The sequence below is a fragment of the Tauraco erythrolophus genome, chromosome Z (assembly GCF_009769465.1).
Source record: "Tauraco erythrolophus isolate bTauEry1 chromosome Z, bTauEry1.pri, whole genome shotgun sequence".
Lineage (NCBI taxonomy): Eukaryota > Metazoa > Chordata > Aves > Musophagiformes > Musophagidae > Tauraco > Tauraco erythrolophus.
Genome location: NC_141496.1, coordinates 4035352 through 4049082, shown reverse-complemented (window position 1 = coordinate 4049082; position 13731 = coordinate 4035352).

Below are 13731 nucleotides of genomic sequence, written 5' to 3'. Positions count from 1 at the left end.
CGACCCCGGCCCCCGCAAGCCCACCCTGGCCTCGCCGACGGGTGCGCTCGGGGCTGCGGGCCGCCCACCTCCGCGCACCCCGGCTCTCCGACGTAAGCACCCCACCGCGGGTGCTGAGCTGATAGGAAATGAGCAGACCGCCCCCGTTAAGGAAGATGCCCCAACCCACGGGCGGTTCATCCCAAAACACGCAGCGGAGACCCGCGTCCGCCTCCGCGCTCCGCGCCTACCAGGTCAGCCCGACGGGTTCATCCCTCCGCGCCCCGAGAGACGGAGCAGCCGCCACCCGCGTTCCACGGGGAAGCGCAGAAAAGGAGTGAAAAAAATAAAAACTTTCGATGGTTTACGCGGGGACCCGCGCATCCTCCCTGCCCCGGCTCCCTTTACCTGCGCGGCCGCGCTCTAGCCCTGCCGCCGCCGGCTTCTCCTCCAGCGGTCGCAGGGAGCGATGCGCATCCCCGCGTCCGCCGCCGCGGAGGAGCGCGGCCAGCCGGAGCCCTGCCCTCGGTGCGGCGCGCACGGCGGCGGCTGCAAGCGCGGAAGCTCCGCGCCTCGCTGGGCGGGCGGCGGCCCCCCGTGGGCACGGTGACGTCAGCGGCCGGGGGGGCGGTGAAGGGGGGTGGGGGTGGGGGTTCGGCTCCCCCTTCCCTCCCTCTCTCCTCGCACCGGGAGGGGATGCGGGGGCCCCGTCGAGGCCCGGCCTCCCTCCGCCGCTCCCCGGAGCGCTCCCCCGGTCCGACCCGGCTCCGCGCACGGTTTGCCGGCCAGGAGACACCGAGCTCGGGTTCGGAACGGTTGAAGGTGGGATGCGCTTTGGCTTTTACTGCCTTTTTTCCCCCCCCCTTTTTTTTTTTTCTCCCTTCCTTCGCGGTCTGAACCCGATCACTTCCAAGAAACTGAATACGCTCGTTACAAAAGCCTCGTCTTTTCGGAAACAGTATTTTCTAACTGATCTGTCCGAAGTAACGGGGCGGGAGGGAGGAAAAAAAAAAAAAAAAAAGTCGATTTCTCGCCACAACCGTGTCCTCAAGGGCACGAGTAGAGTAGCTGCTGCGACTCTCGCTTCCCTTCCCAAATATCTACACTGGAGTGATAACACCAAAACCACTTTCAGAAGGACCCGGACCCAGGTTCCCGTTTAAGCTCACAGAAAAAGCAACACGGCGCAAATATGATCTTTTTTTTTTTCTGATTGCTTTATGCCCCAAAATAAAGGGAGGGGTGAGGGGATGGGGGTGGCGGGAAAGGCCAATAATCTGCAGCACAGTGGCCGCGTCTGCCTCCCTTTTCTTCGAAAGCAGGTGAATACAGTGCAGCAAAAATGTAGATTTTTCACTATCTACCCCCCAAAAGCACGGGGAGCCTCGTGGGTCACCACCGGCGCTCCGTGCAGCGTGGGGTGAGGACGGGGCGGTCCCGCCGCCACCCTCCCCCGGCAGGAAGGAGCGGGGAGGCCAGAACTGCTCAACTCGAGTCCTTTCCAGCGAGGACAACTGCGGAACCGGCTAAAAACCGGAGAAATGAAAAACTCCTTTCTAGCTAAAACGAGGAGGTCACCTGCACCGTCGCGTGTTTCTCAATGCCCCTTTGATTTTTATATATATATATTTTTTTTTAACAAAAATGCTCTCATCTCTCTTTTCCTCTCCATGCACATGATCGCTACCAAACCTTTCTGCACTACGAAAACTTGGAGTTTGGTTATGTTTGGTTGTTTTGTTGTTTTTTTGTTTTTTTGTTTTTTTCTTTTTTAAATGTTTTTTCTTTCGTTCTCCCCCCTTCTTCTTCCGGGCATCGCAGATCCAGGCGAAAATCTCGACGCCGACCTTTCCCAGGACGTCCACGCTAAAGCTCACCGAATCTCTCCCCTTTTTCCCCCCGGGCATCAAAACGGCGGAGCCTCCCGGATGTCTCGGGTCCTCGCTAACTTTGAAAAAATTATATATATCACACCTCTCCTTATTACTTCTGTCACTTCTTATTAAACCCTGCTCGCCCCCGTTCCGCCGCTCTCACACGGATGCTCCCCCCTTCCCCCCCCCCTCCCTCCTGCTTTTTCCCGAGCCTCTTTCGCACGGAGCCTGCTGCTTTCATGTGAGCAATAGCTATAAGCCTCACGTTGGTGACATTTTAATCAATGCTTCCTAGCCAGACTGACATGAATTTTACACTTCAAAACTCTCCTCCGCCAGCTAATTGATTCAAATTGTTTTATTGGTTAAACCCGTGTCACACATTGTATGATCTATTACCACGCCACGGAGAAAATCTCCCCTCCTGTCTTCGCTCCCTGGTCGGCACCGGGGGGCCGGGGGGGGGCGGTTTTTAGGGAGAAGCCGCCTGTTTTTGCGGGCGCTCGGTGCCTGCATCCCCGCCGGGCAGCCCGCTCTCCTGCTTCCCTGCCACCCGGTGGCTTTTCCCCGCCGGTTCCCGGGAGAACACGGAGGGGATGGAGACATCCTCTCTCCGGGCGTTGGAAGAGGAGGAAAAGCGGTTGCGGGAGACGAAAGGGATGAGCGGGTTTTGCAAAGCGCCTTCAACGAAGCTGCCCCCCGAGCTCGGTCCCTGCCGCCCGAGAGAGGCGGAAAACGCGGGCTCGGTCCGGGGAAGTTGCTATTCAACTCCTGCGTTTTGTTTTGTGGTGGCCGAACGGAAAGCAAAACTCCACTTTTTCGTTCACTTCCTCGGTGCTACGGACCCCTGAATTCCGTCGGAAAAACTGACCGTCTTCCTCAATTTCTTCTATAAGGAAAGCTGAAAAAAAGACGAAACCCATGGGGACCGGGTGCACTGGTCCCCATGGAGGGGAGAGGGTGCAAGACTCGTCGTGTCGCAGGGGCACTGCCCGCAGCTTCACCGAGGGGCCTTGGCTCGGTGGAGCTCTCCCAACTGGGAACAGAGACTGACCCTCACCAGTACCTTAGAGAATTGGGGCAAGAATTTACCGTTCTCTGCTTTTTTTCGTACTTAAGCCTGTTGGAAACCTCGTGGAGTAGCTCGACCCCAGCACGGGCATTGAGGGGGTGAACTCAGCTTGCTGGAGAAAGGTCGGTCCACCCAGGGGCCAGGCGGTTTCCGCAGGTGGCCCCCAGGCGGGCGAGGCCCGCGGGGCTGCTCCGGCCGCAGCCGACGCCATCGCCGTCTCCGCGGCCGTCTGAAGCCCTGCCGGGACCCCGGGCAAGGGGCGGAGAGGGGGGGAACCCCGACGTGAGGTGGGGTGTCTACACTCCCTCCGCCCCGGGTAGCTGCAGACCTGAGCTCTTCTCCTGATAACACCTCCAGTTACCGCCGTTCTTTTCGTTATTTGCCGTTGCTGTTTGCAACGGCTGGGTTAGAGTCACCTCCTAAGAGGGGAGAGGAAAAGGTGGACAAACTTCTCCCAGAAGCCTGGAAGGGATAAGCACGAGTCCAGGCTCTTTTTCCTTTACCGTGGTTTGACCCGGCCGGCAACTAAACGCCACGCAGCCGCTCACTTATCCTCCCTCACCCTCTTCGGAATGAGGAAGAGAATTAAAGGGGAAGAGGGAAGGAGATAAGAACAAATTGATAATGATTTAAAAGTAATAATGATAATATAATAATATATAAGTGTGTATATATAATGATAATAATGCATACAAACAAGTGATGCACGATGTAACTGCTCACCACCTGGTGACCAACGCCTGTCCCGTCCCGGCAAGCAATCCCAAAACAGGTAAGTCCCGACACTGCAATCCCGGACGAGTGAGAGGCCCGAAAAGAGCGAGCGAGAGAGAGAAGTCCAAGAATCCCAGAGAGTCCCCCCCAGAAGAGAGAGAACCCCACTTCCCAGTCAACCCTCAGCTATATACTGGGCATGACGTTGCATGATATGGAATTCTCCATTGGCCAATTTGGCCCTCAATCCTAAATCTAAATTCAAATCCTAAATTAGAAGTGGTGGGCCCTTTGTCCTGACCTTGCACCCCGCCAGCCGTTTGTGCACCTGCACACTGGCAGAACACGGGAAGCTGAAAACCCCTCGATGTCTCAGCACCAACTATGAACATCAGCGTGCTACCAACGTTCTTCTCATAACAAATCCCGTGCTAAATCCAAAACACAGCGTTACTGAAGCTGCTAAAAAGGAAAACTCTTCAGGCAGAAACCAGGACAACCTTCTTCCCTTCCCTGTCGCGATTCTGCCTTGGAGAGGCTGAGCAGGAGGCGACAGCAGCAGATCCTCTCGCTGCCGGTTGCTTCGTGTTAAAACGAGCAGCTGAGAAGAGCGGCCAAGTTTAAACCTCCCCAGCCCACCCTCACGGCCTTTATTTACTTCCACAGCGCTTAAATATTGTAGCAGAGAGGCCACGAGGAGCAAGATAACCTTGATGCGTTTTAAAAACCACAAAGAAAACCACCCCCAACACAAATCCATACCCTCCTCCCACCCCTCCACATCCCATTGAAACTTGCAGCCGTGTAAGTAGCAGGCACACAAGGTATCGTTATAGAAACGCTTCTCCTAACAAAATTTAGGCAGCAAAGGAGGATTTAAAAATACTTTTGGGTAGATTTCGCTTGATCTTTCTAAGTATTTATTTAAATATTTATTTATTTATTTATTTATCGCGTTTCATTATATTAGGCAGAAAGCAGAGAAGGCATTTGGAATAGAGGTGGTCCCATCTGGAAAACCCCGGAGCTCATTTAGATCACATCACTTCGGGCTTTTGTCTCTGCTCTTGAATAACCCAGCTAGACACAACAAAAGGGCAGAGATCTGCGTGGAGTTTTTCAGTGGCAAGAGGACGCCTCGGAGAGACGCATCTATAATCATAATAACGAGAGGGGAAAAGATTCAACGCGATCTTCTCCTAGCTCTCTGAAGGCACCGGGATAGTTTAGGGATGGGGCATTTCTGGACAGTCTGATGTCCCTCCGGTAGCTGAAAACCAGCACGGCGGCTGAAGGGTAGGAACCGTGAACGGCATCTTTTGTCTGAGGGAGCCCGCTTAACTTCTCGATTTAATACGCTCCGAGCGACCCAAAACCGAGGTGGTCCTCACGGAAGGTACGTGCAGACCTTAGCCAGGAGATGCGGATACCCGCACCCCACCCCCCCCGCCCCGCCAGCGTCATCCTCCCGAACAGAAACAGCACCAAAAACCTGCTATTTGCCATTCTTTTTTATCGTACGAGAAACAGCCCAGGAGGAGCTGGGTGCTCCATTTCCCGCTCCTTAGCCCTTAAAACCGCGAGTGGGTTTATTTCTGTCCTGCCTGGGGATGGCAGGGAGGAAAAGAGCTGCAAGTTTAGATGTAGGTGAATTAATCCCCCGGGGGAAAATGTGGGATGGGGCGAGTGGGGTAGAAGAAAACAAACAAACAAAAAAAAAATCCCAAACGAAAAACACCTCAGCTATTATTTTTTTTTCTTTCAAACGCATGAATTAAAGCGTCCCGAACACCTTCCATCAGAAACGTGCCTGCTTCGAAGTATTTAAACCAGCAACAAACTTCCATGGCAGAGGGGCGAGACCCTGACCGGGCTGTGATGGGGACCAGCGAGCTCAAACTTCCGAGGGAAACGTGACGCTATCGGGAGAAGACTCATCACGTCAGTAAATAATTCAATTTTGCGTCTTTCAGAACCCAGTAACCTTGGGTGTCTTAGAAAGCAGATTGTACAAACAGGCAATTAAGATGAGCACTGAGACTTTCAGAGGAGATATAATGAACCAGCTTTAATTACTATCTTGAAATTAAAAATATAATATACAGATTTAAATTTATTTTCACCTAAATTGTGTATAAAATTATATGGCTTTTTTTTTTTTTTCCTCCCAGGCTAAGAAACGAATTGCCACCAAGCTTGCCACTAAAAAGTCTGAAGTACTTTCCAAACCCTGTTCCCCAACACACAGTAATAACGATACATTTATCATTACTGATGACCACCCACTGGTTTATTATTGCTTTGTTGCAACTATTACAATCAAGAGATTTCTTTATTTACTGTTAACATTCACTTAAAGCTGAATGTTAATGACTCTTCTGAATTCACCAAAGAGTTTTCCGTTATATTTCAGGAGTAGTTACGGTTTGGGTTTCAGAAACGGCATAAAAGGAGAAATGCTGGATGGTGGTTTTGCTCCTAGGTTGGGTTTATTTTTATTATTATTTTTTTTTCCTTCTTAAAAGGCTGTTTGAGAGGATTTATCTAAGTCGGGTTTTCAACAAAGAGTTGCAAAAGCCTTGGCATAATGCACGTACTTGACTGTAGCTAATTATGTGAGTATTTTATTACAGGAGATTCATTCATTATTGATAAATGTTTGCAGTAACTTCCTGCTATGTAGAGTTGTATTTTATGAGGAATAAACAACCTATGGGGATTGGGATTGTTTAGCTTTTACGCTCCTGCACTCTTTGACAGTTCGCATTACCCACTTAGGGGTCTGGCTCGTCACCTTCTCTCTCTCTACACCCAAATGCAACTTCTTTCCTCTTCCACCACCACATCCCCCTCCTCACTTTCCATGATTTCAGGATTACGTTAAAAAGTGACTGGCCAGGGAGGGTATTTGCTATAGGCACGCTTTCTGTAAAGCCACCTCTATATTGGCATTTCCAAAGGGTTATATAGACCGCGATGAGCTCCTGCCTCGGGGCAGCCGATGGGCAGGAGCTGTGCAACAAGCAGGCAGCCCGTCGAGCAAGGGCTTGGGGAGAGAGGGCTTTCCCGAGGGCTCCCCGCTTCGGCTCCAGCTCTCTGACCCCCAAAGCCCTAGGAGTCCAGCCGGGAAGAAATAATAACCATATTGAAAAGAAATTCTATCGTTTTCCCCGGCTTTTAAACCTCGGAGCCACGGACAAAGCGGAGGAGACACCTCTCTCCAGGCTGGTGACAGCCTCGTATCCCACTTCTCCCCCAAAATCAGCCTGGGTCGCTCCGGATGGGAGAGGCCGAGCTGCCCGGAGGAGGGAGACAGCGCTGTCCCCCGCGCCGTGCCGGTTGGATGCGGAGCGCTGCGCGGGCGCGGTGCTGAGCGGAGAGGTCCGCGCACCCCCGTTCCCCGGGTGGCTACGAGGTCCTCGCTTTGGCCTCGGGGACCAGCCAGCCCTGCTCCTCCCGCCCGATCTCCAAATGCGGCCCAAAGTTCATTAATTCGAAGGAAAATTAATAAAAATTAACAAAAAAGACGTGTATCCATAAGAGAAACAGGAAGGAGGAGACGCGCAGCTCCTCCAAGCGCGGCTACAAACCATCGCCCCTTCCCCCCCCCCGCTGCAGCCCAAACTTACGGGGGGCTCCTCTCATCCACGGGGGCTCTCCCAGCCAAGCCCTACCCGGTACTGGGCAGCCACCTTCGCCCCCTCCCCAGCCCCGAGGATCACCGAGATCCTGCGACCCATCGCGACAGCGAACGACATTGCCATTTACTCGGGGAGGGGGAGGAACACACCCAAATCAAGAGGTTCCCCCTCAACACCGCTCCATCCCGTCCCAGCTTGCCTCCCGACCCTCTAGGCTTACCTGACCACCCGAGCTCCATGGGCCCCCCCCGCGGGGGCAGCGGGGTGGGGGGCGGCCGGTGCCGGGCCGCTCTCCGCGGCCGCTGCGCTGCGCGTAAGTTTGGCTCCCGCCTCTGCCGCGGCGGCTGTGCCGCGGGTGGGTCGGGACTCGGACGCCTTCTAGCAGCCAGGCAGCGCCCTGCAAGCGGTGCGGGGAAGCCGCCCCCTTCCTCGGCCCCCTCCCCTCCCCTCCTCTCCTCTCGCCGGCGGAGGGGGAACGGCGGCCGCCCCCCGCCCCGCCGCTTGCCCGAGGCAGGTCCGCCCCGACGGCTGCGGAGGATGGGAGCGGGGGGGTGCCCCACCCCTCCCCTCTGCCTAGAAGGGGGCGAGAGGGACCCTGTTGCAGGGGCGGGCTCTGCTTCCCCGAACTCCCCTTACCCCAAATTTCCCCTCTTCGCCCCCGATTTTTTCTTTGCCACTGCTTCGTTTTCCCCGCAAAAAGGGATCTGGGCGAGCACCGCCCCCCTCCCCCCCCCCCCCAAGTGCGAGAGCTTTGCGGGACAGCAGGAGGGGTCCCCCCACCCAGCACAAGTGCCTGAGGAAGGGAAGGGGATGGAGGCACTGCCACCCTCTCCCGCAGAGCCCCCCGTCCCTGGCAAGTCGTTCCCGCAGATCACTCGACGTGCGGAACAAGGCGGCTGCTTAAAAAACACAAAGCCGGAGCCCTAATGAGTTCAATTACAATGTGGTAAACACATTGCCTCTACGCTTTAATTAAGCCGGCTGTCCAATTTTAACTCATTAGTAATTCATTAAGAGAACAGCCTTTAGCTGGCTGCAAGGAGAGGAGAACCGCAGCCTGTGCAGTTACATTGCGCGCATACCCCAAGGTATTTGGGGACGGGAAGAGAGTCCCCTCTTCTTCAAAGGGGGCTCCTGGCCACCAAAAGGGATTAATCTGTTGCCCTGGCCTCTGTGAGACCCGCTTCCATGGGGAGAAGGGAAATCGAAGGAGTTGGAGAGGAGAAGAGGTGTCCTGGGGGTACCCGGGACGCCCCGACCCTCTTCTCCAGGGTGAAGCCGGATAAATTTACGGGCAGGGGGAGGGATGCTCTAGGGACCGCAGAGACCCCGCGTCTCTTCTTCTTTTTTTTTTTTTAAAAAAAAAACCCAAACAAACAACAACGAAATTAACAGCTAAAGCGTTCGAAACATATCTGGGCCAAGAAGGAGGTCAAATTTGCCCGAGCAGCAGATTTGGTTTGGCCGCTTAAAACCAGGGGTCTGCAGGGCCGGATCCAGCCCCGCGGCGCTGGAGGGGTGCCCGGGGAGCGGAGGGATGAGAGGCGCCCGCAGTGCGGGGTGCCGGCGAGAGATGCCCCCCCAGAACACCGGTGCCAAAGCTCTCCATGCCGCGCTGGGGCGCGCCCAGCTCCGCTGCACCGTGCGCATCTCTGCGCGCCTTTGCGCTGCCGTTTGGCGGCTGCTCCGGGGGTCACCGCGGCAAAACGGTTTGGGGGGGGGGGGGGGGTGAGGGGCAGCGAATTTCCCTTCGCTTTGCCCCTGAGCTCCCGAGCAGCGACCACCCGCAGTGTCCCGGGTGGCGACCGCGGACCTGTCCCCGAGCCGCGGGGTGACAGTGGCGGAGCAGGGATTTAAGGTTTCCCGCTGCAGCGACTACCCCGGTAAGGGTTAAAGGATTTTTCACCCCAAACTGCAATTCCTGGGGGATGGATTTGAGGAGGTCCGGGCTGGACACCCCCCAACCCTTTCCCAAATTCCGTCCTACTAGCATCGCTACTTCTTATTATTCACGTTATGAGCGTAGCTACTGTTTTATCACAGCTCCAGCATGCTGGAGGTTGCGTTTATTCTTCTCCACCGATTGAAAGTTTCTTTTATTTTTTTTAAGGTATGTTTGGCATTTAACATCTGAATATGCAAAAAGGATTGTGCTGGCAGCAGCCCCTTCAGCCCGATCTCCCTTTGCTAGTGCCAGGTGCTTTGGAGAAAGACACAAAACTGCCAAAAACCTTTCAGAAATATTTTTTTTTAATTTATTTTTCATTTTTATTTTTATTTTGACCACAGTAGTGTTTGGCTGATCCCAAATAGATTCAGAAGCCCTGATTTTTTTTTTACCTCCTTGTTTAGCTGAGTTCCTTGCAGAATCCCCAGCCTGGCAGGGCTGCCAAGGGGGCACAAGTCACCTCTGCTGTCTGTCCCACAGCCCCATGCTTAGCCCCAGCTCGCTGGAAGGAGGGAGAGGCAGGACCTCCGAGCTACCATGAAGTAAAAAGGGGGCTTCAAACACCAGATCCCAGTTATAAATGACTAAATCCCTTCTGGAGAAGCCTTTAGGCAAACATCTTAAGAAGAAACCCTTAATAAGATTCTCCTTTGGGGGGTACATTTTGAACAGTTATCTCTTTAAAGCAGTTTTTCTTTTTTTTTTTCAAATAGCAGGCCCTCTCCACTGTAGTCTTGATTTTCATTTGGCTCCAGGCTTGCAAAATCAGATTGTCTGGAATTAGGAGATTTGGATATTGTTCCTCTGGATGTCAAAGGATTTTTTTTTTTTTCCCCTCCCCAAAAAAGACTACCATAAAAGCAGGATCAGGCCCTGAGGGAAGGCAAGTCTGTGGGATCCCTACTCAGGGCTCAAAAGCAGTGATATTTAACCTGTTGCTGTGTTGTCATTGTCACCTCCTTTTTATTATTAGATCTTTAAAAAATTGCCCCAAAAGCTAAAAGACTATTGCTTATCTATTTCCAGAAACAATCCCCACTCCTTTGTCTCGACTAGCAAAGCACTGGCTTCTGGACGCACAGGGGACAATCTCTCTCCAGAGCCTCCTGGTATAAATCTGAAAATCATCTTGAAGCCAGTGGGCTACAATTCATTTTATTACTCCAGTGTTAATCTAGAATAGGTACATAAAAAACTGTTAGGACAATTAATCTGAATTAATTTCCAAAGTGAATTAAATTAAATTGAATGAAGACCACCTGAATTCTGAATAAGAACAACCTTCACAGGGGTTTCACGCAGTTTAATTAATCCACTTTTAAATTCTCACCTTCAGCTAATTTGGGTTATTTTCCTGAGTGTCCCCACGTCGGCAAAATCTTAGAGGTAAACGTGGCTCAGGGGAATTCCTCTGGATTTACCCAGATGTAATTTAGAACAGAAATGTATCCTCTAATACTCTTTGACCACGGCACAGAAACGTCGCAGAAATAAAGGATGCATACATTGTGCTGCTGCACGAAGCTCAATTTTATAAAGGAAACCTTTGTCAAACATCTATCTGGATATTTTACTGTTGCATCTCACTCTGTACCTCTGTGTGTGTAAATGCACGTGTGTGTGTGTATGTACACTCGCAGATGTGCACGCTATGGATGCACACTCCATGTGTCTTTGCTCTGTTTTTTTTAATCTGCTAAAGGCTCTCCTCTGTAGACCCGAGAATCCCACTGAAGTTAAACGGGGAGCTAAAGAAACAGCGAGATCAGCTGGTTGGGAGGCAGGTTAGCACTGCGTCTTCGGAGCTGAAATAGGATGACAAATCCGAAATTCATGGCCACTCAGGGCCCAGAAATCTAGGGCAAATTTGCAAAGACAAGGCTGTCTGTCAAAGAGCAAAGCCCCTTCTTCTGGCTGAGGAGGTTTCACTGGTTTTATAATGGTTGGAGGTGTGATTTTCAAGATGTGTTGCAATACTATTGCGATATTGATTCTCTCCTTCTAATGGTAACCAGTGAGTTAAGGAGAGGGACTGGAGCAGACATAGGGAGGTTTCAATCCTCTCCTCCTTAAAAAACCATTTCAAGTCGTTTAATTTCTATTTCAGCGTGCAAGATAAGTACACGATGCACTTGCTCTTTTTAAACAGTTGTTTTAACGACGGAGGAAATTATTTTTCCTTCTGAAATCAGCAGCTATAGGACTCAAGGGTTAAAGATCCCTATATTGCTTTTCTTAATCAATATCACGAGTGGCTTTTGGTACTTCTGAGGTCAGATTCCCCAGGTCAGATCAGTCTGCTCCAAGCAAGTGTTTGTGCTAAGGGTCCCAGGCTGTCATGCCAGGAGCCAATAGACCAAGCAAATGGAAACCCTCTTGAGCACTGAATCAAGTTCTGGTGAAGGAATCTGCTGATTTTTCAAGCCTGCAGTTCTGCGTTTTGATCTGAAATAACAGAATCACTGAAATAACTCCTCAAATAACCGTATTTGTGGGGTAAGGTACAGTGGTATGATCATGCCAGAGGACACCCAGAATCCCGGAATTTTACTCTTTAGTTCAACGAATTAGTGCGTGACTTTGCAGAGAGGCATTTATAGACCAACATTTTAAAGATAAGCTCTCGAATAAGAGTGCCCTGTGAGTAATCTGGTTTGCTGCCCATCTGTCCAGACTGGGCATTTCTGAAAATCAATCTACTCTGGATTGAGATTTCTCAGTTGAGATGTCTAAGTTGGAAAAATACGACCTTTTTTTCAAGCCTCAATTTATGCACCTGGAAAGGATGTGTGTGTGTGAATGTATTTAGGGAGTACCATTCATCTACCAGCATCTTGGAGATTTTATAAAATGTAGTTGAGTTAAAAGGTCTCTTATATCTTAGCTTTCATTCCTATTTCTTCATAGTACAGTTGAAATCAAAACAAAAAAAGATCAGCTGTAGCTAAAAGCAACATTAAAAAGCTACATAAAATGAAAGATTCCAAAGAACTTAGAAACCATGCAGTAACTTCACGATTTGATTCAGACATTTCTAGACTCACTGGGACAGTGGACCCCGGCCAGTTTTTCCTCCTTGTCATCTGACTTAATTGCGTGTGCACTGTAAAGATCCTGTGAAAGAGGTGCTAATTATTAGCCCCTGGACAGCTTTGCATGGGCTGTCATGGTGATGTGGTCCCAGTGGTCTGCAGGAGCCAACTGGGAGCTACTGGCTTAATACAGAGCTTGGTCCAGCACTTGTTGAAATGAATGGGACTTTTTAGTTCTAAAAGTAATTCTGGGGAATGTTATGGATTGGTTTAAAGATATGTATATGATTGTGAGAAGTCTACATTAAAGAAAGAATCGGGAACCTAGTGGTGTCAGTCATTCCATCTGTCCGTCCATCCATCCATCCATCCATCCATCCATCCATCCATCCATCCATCCATCCATCCATCCATCCATCCATCCCTCCATCCATTCTCTTCAGTGGAGAGATTATCACTGTACTCAGTATCAAGGGCAGTTCAGCAGTAGTTTCGGGGGTGGTTTGGAGGCCACGTCTCCAGCAGGAAACCAAGAGTTTCTGGGTCATGGAGCAAGGGCATTTGCTGAACTGACTTTGCAGTGGGATGCCTCACCTCACTTCAGATGTCCACGCTGTCGATGTCCAACAGTGTGATTCTTCATGGTCCCATATACCCATATAGTGTGCTGAGCACAGACCGTTTCATGAAATCATCTGCTTAGTTAAAACCCAAGCCAAAAGCCCCCGTGATACCGAAAGCAAGTCAATAATAACTATCTCCAGTCTCTACCGTTAACTCAGCCAAGGGAGTGGATCCTATGCACTTACTTCATGGAACAATCCAATTTCAGGGTCGCGGCCGCAAGATCAATCCACCTTCTGATCCGTTCCTTTCATAAATTTGGAAGCGTGTAAAGCAAAACTCTGCTACCAATTTGTCAAATTTAGGTACCTAGCATCTACCCATCGGAATCAATCTTTATGATGGACACAGGGGATTTTCAAAGCAGGTAGCAGCATATTTTGTGGCACCTACACCTGTTGTAAAATTTACCCAACTTGTCTTGTATTTTTGATTAAAAAGAGATTTTGTATTATGCTAGCCTGTCCCTTTACTTCAGACAGCTCAGAGTATCCTGGCAGTGATGAAATGTGTTTTGGTTACATATGGAATAATTTGACATATATAATTTTAATACCACATTATTAACTGTAACCCAAGTACATATCTGCCCTGCCCTTTGGATGACACACAGCACTCATTTAGCTCATTCAGCCACTGATTTGCATTCTGTATCACAGGGAATGGTTCTCTCAAAGAGCTCAGAATTACTAAATTCATACGAATGAAGATTTATTTGAAGTCATGATATTCCCATGTCCAGATATTACCATACAACATTTTCGTGTCACTGCTATTACTCTCACTATCCAACTTCCTCTTGTTGTTTCATTTACTATTAGTATCATGACTCTCCAGCCTGCAGAGG